General features: G+C 42.9%; 1 long non-coding RNA gene across 1 annotated transcript; it reads right to left on the bottom strand.

The window, feature by feature from the left end:
• Positions 1–1,865: 1,865 nt before the first annotated feature.
• LOC128788175 (uncharacterized) lies at positions 1,866–5,276 on the bottom strand. Its single transcript, XR_008430978.1, has 4 exons — positions 5,150–5,276; positions 4,116–4,262; positions 2,035–2,127; positions 1,866–1,924 (listed from the first exon to the last, which is right to left on the bottom strand). It is a non-coding gene; the product is annotated as an uncharacterized LOC128788175 (long non-coding RNA).
• Between the last annotated feature and the right edge of the window lie 295 nt (positions 5,277–5,571).

Raw genomic sequence — 5,571 nt, 5'->3', positions numbered from 1 at the left:
AAGGAGAGGCAGGCCCACTCTCTTCCTTTCCTTTGCAACAGCTCTTACCAGCAAAGAAGCTGAGCTGGGAATCAAATTTTTTGAGCTGGGAGAAGTACTGAATAAAAAGACTGAATAGATTGAAAGTCCGTCTGCGATAGTGGTCAGCTGTAGAATTGGCTTCATGCTCTTGGTTTTGCCCTGTAGGCCAGGTACTCTGAATGAACAAAAAGTTGTGCTCCTAGCTGCTTTCTGTATGTTCTCCTCCTCTAACACTCAGGTAAAGAGAGGCAGAAAAAAGAAGAACCAGCACCACTATGGCTGCAGCACTCAGATTCTGTCTCTCTCCCCATCAACAGTGTGAGAATTGGCATCAGCAACTTCTAAAGTTTCACCTCATTATTTTTGAGAAGAGACAGAGACTGTAACTACTGCTGCACTCTTAGTACAGCTACCCCAACAAATCATCACCTGAAGAAATTGCTCCCACCATTCTCAAGGGTTTTGGGGTCATCCTTATTTCATTATGTGCATCACTACCCTTTTCAGCTACTACTTCTCTCTGTCAAGCTAATGCCTCATTTTTTAACCCAAACAACCCCCATTCATCTTTCATTTCCTCTCCATATAATGTTCCCCGGCATGCAGTTCCTTCTGCTTTCAATCCATTTTCATTTTCTTCTTTGTCCCCTTTTTCAGTTTTCTTTCACCTGCCACCAAACCATGTCATTTCTTGCCACCTAGTCCTAGAAAAGTTTTGAGTATGAAAGTTAACATGGTAAAGAAACAATTTAACATGCTAAAGAAACAATTTAACATGGTAAAGAAACAATTCTGTACAAGGATTGGGTGCTTAGACTTCTAGCCTGTGAAAAACATGCTTACGAGAAGAAAAATGGGGAACGGTTGTCTGCTGTTTCTTGTAATACAAAATCTAGAAGGCGAAAAATCAAATTCTTAGGTGGCAAACAAGAGACACTCTTCTATGTAGTGCATAATTGAGCTGTGGAAGTAATTACAAGATACCATGGGTTTCAAAAACTTACATGATCCAAAGAATAATTAGACAAATTCATGGTTAAAAATAATCTAACAAGTACTATTAAAAGAAATCCCACCACAGGATCAGGCCTTGGCCTGGATGTGCTAGTGAGAAGCTTGGTTGTCTCCCCAAGATTAAACTCAGAGGATAGCCTGGAGATGCCAATCCTCCTCCAGGTACATAAGTGGCAGTTGCTGTATTGGGGATGATGAAAATAATAATTAACATTACAGAGCTAGATAAAATTATAGTTCTGAAGGATACTGCAACAAGGTGGCCTAGTTTGAGGGTGGGAAGCGCGGTGGAGACAAATAGAGGCCCGGAGGTCCCCTCTGGCATGTGAAAACTAAATCCTATAAAGGAACTTGTGATTTTTGTTTACAAACTTTGCACTTATTAATTTTAAAAGGAATAAATACTGGAAAAAGACATCTGTCATCACTTATGTAACCCATAAGGCAGGCCTCAAAGACTATAATTAGAAAGGGGGAAAAAAGAAGAAAATTAGAATCTTACCATAACCAGTTTCAACTGGGAATATGTTACTATAAGGTGGTACCAGCTGAACAAAGTAGTTTACCATGAGAAAATAGAAATCTATAAGGCTGAGAAAAATATCCAACTTGTCCTGTCCTATTGCAGCAAGTGAAGGATGTAATCACATACTGTCTAAGTGAGATCTGAAACACCTATAGAAAATTAATGAATTTTCAGTTAAAGAAAAAAGGGGCATTCTAGTTTCAGATGCTCTGAATTTGTGTTGAAAATACACTAAAGCTGATAGTGTGCATGATCCAGGATTGCATTCTTGGATTTCCACAGGCACTGACGTACATGTGCTCCTCCTCCATTTTCTAAGCATTAGGTGTACTGAGTTGACACAAAGGAATTCTTCTGTATCCACTACAAGCAGAAAAAATAGTAAGTGCCAGTAATGAGAGATTAATCACATTTCACCCAAGACAAATGGAGATCACTATCAATATAAAGCAAAGGGAGAACAAAAGACCTACCATTCTGAACAGATAGATGTCTGTCACTTCCCTAAAGATTTTTTGACAGAATGTGGGCCAACCATGGGCTGTACAGATGTTCACTCTGGTAACCTGTGGGAAACACAGGAAGATCCTGGAATCAGGCATCCTGTGTGCCAGGAGAGGCAGATGTGTTCCAGACCATTCATCTGTGCACAGTAAACCTCCCTACACTGAGTGTTGCTCTGAAAATAAGGCCACTCTTAGGGCCTTCCCTCTTAGGGAAACCATGCTTCAGTTAATGCTAGACAGCTGCAGTGTACATATTTGTAGATTGCTGTTAGCAGCTGGCTAGCTGTCTGCCTGCAAAGACTCCAATAATGCCAAGGTTATTTTATTAACACTGAATAACTTAATAAAAGGATTTGGTTATGTGACACGTGGCTGTAGGAGTACATGCAAGAAAGCCAACCCATTGAATACAAACCATAAACAAGCTACCTGTCATAAAACAAACATCAGACAGACAGTAATAACACAACTGACTGAAAAGGGATGGAAATATGCCCTCTTCATTGCACAGTGATATATTCCTTCATCATAGTCTAAAAGGTTCTCATCTGAATTCTTTTCATTTGTCACCACAAGGCTGTGAGCACAAGGTATTCCCTGTCTGTGTTACATCCCCGCCTAGTTCCTGTGAGTAATTTATTTCCTAGATGCCTGTTCTACATCACTGATGCCTTAATCCCAGCTCTGTGCATAGATTTCCTCCTTCTCCTGATAGATACTTTGGAGGTCACTGAAAGCAGCAGCAACAGAGAAGTCATCAGCTTCACTAGTGTAACAGGCAGAACTCTCCTGCCTTTGGCCCAGCTCTATGGTCTCCCATCACTGCAGAGTGGCTGAATACAGTAAGAGCTGTTCCCCCACATGGGACAACTTATGTGCCAGCGCTGTCCCCTTGTCTAGCAGGAACAGACTGAAGGCAGGAGAATGGCCTTGTGGAAAGTCTTTGGCTGAACATGTCAGCAAGTAACACCACTCCAACCAAATGTCAGATGTTTTCTCTTTCTAAAGGGAAACAACCAGCTTCTCTGTTTTCCTCTCTCTTTCTTTTCTCTAGGAGAGAACAAACTATACAGCAGACTTCTCTTCACCGTAACTCCACCAAGTGAGTGCCGAAGAAACAGATTTCCCACCAGTTCCTTGCACTGAGGCTCCCGGTGAGTTCCAGCTCTACCTGATAGAAATAAGTTATTGTGCCCTCAGTGGTATTTGGGACTTCTTCCTAACCAGTGAAGGGCCAAGAACATCTGCACCTTAGCAAATACAGTCCATCTCCCATGGCCAGTGACTAAGGATGGGAGGCAGGGAGGGCCGTGCTACCAACAGCTTCAAAGGTGAAGAGCTCATCCTTCTACCTACCCACACAGAATTTCTGAAAGTCTTTTTATCCAAGGAGGCTTTTTGGGGCATTGGTATTATTCTAAATATATTTGAAACTTATTAATAGAGGCCAAACATTTTGAAATTTTATCTTTCAACTTAGAGATGGATGTTTCTTTAAAAATTAAATTTGCTCCAGAAAAGTCTAGTATTGAAGGTAACTAGTATTGCTGGCTGCATACCATTTAACTTCATACTGTTCATCAGAAACTGTGGCGTCTCCTTTTTAAAATATCATTTCCCATAAGTCAGCATGCAGTTCCACCAGTATGCTTTTCATTCTTTTCTTTGAATACAGTATAACTTGATCATTTTCTCATGTTACTGGAAAAGTATTTATAATGGTTTCATAACCGTTTGATTTCTTTTACTGAAGTTGATAATATTTGCTGTATCCCTTTTGCTAATATCTTTACTAGGGTCTTTACATCTGAATTTAATAATTTGTCCTGGACTGTGCCTGTCTGTGATAATATATCCAAGGATAATTATTATCTTATGAGCTTGAATAGAAGCCATCCCACCAGCAATCCGCTGGTGCTCTGAGGGTGCTGAGTTTTACCATGCTAATGGTAATATTCTGGCAGATAATATTCTGTCATAGATATCTCATTGTGTCTAATACCTGAAGTGACAGTAGATTTCATTTAAGAGTTTTCAAAGACTTTTACCTGAGAAGCTGTGAAGCAAAGGTGGCTGCACAAAAGCAGATGGTTTGAAGAAAAAGGCTAGGCTTCCATCTGATGCCCAGCAACACACGTGGCTGGCTCAGTATTCCTGGTATCACTCATGCAGAGCTTTGCACCGGTGATGGTTATCTGATTCACACAGCAGGAGAAATAAAGTTGTTATGTTCCTCAAATGTAGCCATTTGAGCAGAGAGAAGGGATATTGCAGGGCTTACAGAAAGGTTTGATAAAAGCATGGGTAGTGTCGGGTACAAGGAAGGGAAACATTTTGCAGAAAATGAAGTCAGCAAGATGAAAAAATTGAAATTACAAGGGAAATTACAAGGGAGTCGTCAAGATTCACATTGCTGGAAGATTATAGAAGTCAGGACGTGTGAACCAGCCCCAGCATCAGCAGCCACCCTCTCAAGCAGTGCTTACTTAGTCCCACAGGGACAATTTCAGGCCACCCTTGTGTGTAGGTGTTAGTGTCCTGAAGATGTCAGAAGCTTCACTGGTCCATGTGGCACCCCTGGATAGGTGAGTTTTTCTGGGCACCCCTAGCTCTAATCCCCAGCAAGGGCAAGTTTGAAAAGTGTTTGGAGACCTCAGCTCCCATGTGAGCTCCTTAATCCAAGCTGTCTGCTCATCTCTGGCAAAGCCTCAGCTCAAAACCTGGTAGGCAGCTGAGAGGCAGCTCTGGCACACCACCTTGAGCTCTCCCATGAAGCCTGTTCTCCCTTTCCTGTCTTACTCCTCTCTGCCAAGAACTGGATATCCAGAATTGTATTTAGATGTTTACATGACACAATTTACATGGTGAGTTGGTGGGATGTGAAAGCTCTGCTAACACTTGGTTTGGATGAAACATACGTAGCTGAAGAACAAATAAGTCAAAATCATTGTCACCAACTCTCTTCCAGAAACAAACACTTTGTATTTCCATATCCTAAGGATCTTTAATTACATAGATATTAATGACTGAAACCAGAACTAACTATGAGTTAGGTTAACTATGGGTTACACTGCTGGCTGACTTTTGGGCAACTCCGGTGAGTAACATCATTCTCCACAACCCATGGGTGAATCAGGGACAGGTGGAGGCAGAAATCCAGAGCCCTTCCCCGCTGTGTCTCGGCCGGGACAAAGCCCGGTGATGTTCCTGCCGGCCCAGCAGGTGTCACCACAGCACCAGGGTCCCTCTGTCCCTGCGTATGACGCAATGCCGGCGCTGGCCGGGCGGGCGGTGACGTCACACCCACGGCCGGTGACGCAGCCATGGCGAGCGGGCAAATGCCACGGGTGGCTCCGGAGAGCAAGAGTTTGTAGGAGCCGCTTGGCTTTGTGCCTTTTTGCCCGGCCACTGCTGCCATAACTTGCGGCACCGCAGCAGGGCAGTGATGGCTGGGAAGGGTCGGGAACAAGGCACATGCCCAGGAGAAGTCACCCGCTTAATTGC

The sequence above is a fragment of the Vidua chalybeata genome, chromosome 5 (assembly GCF_026979565.1).
Source record: "Vidua chalybeata isolate OUT-0048 chromosome 5, bVidCha1 merged haplotype, whole genome shotgun sequence".
Classification (NCBI taxonomy): Eukaryota; Metazoa; Chordata; class Aves; order Passeriformes; family Viduidae; genus Vidua; species Vidua chalybeata.
This window is presented reverse-complemented; position numbering and strand designations above follow the sequence as displayed.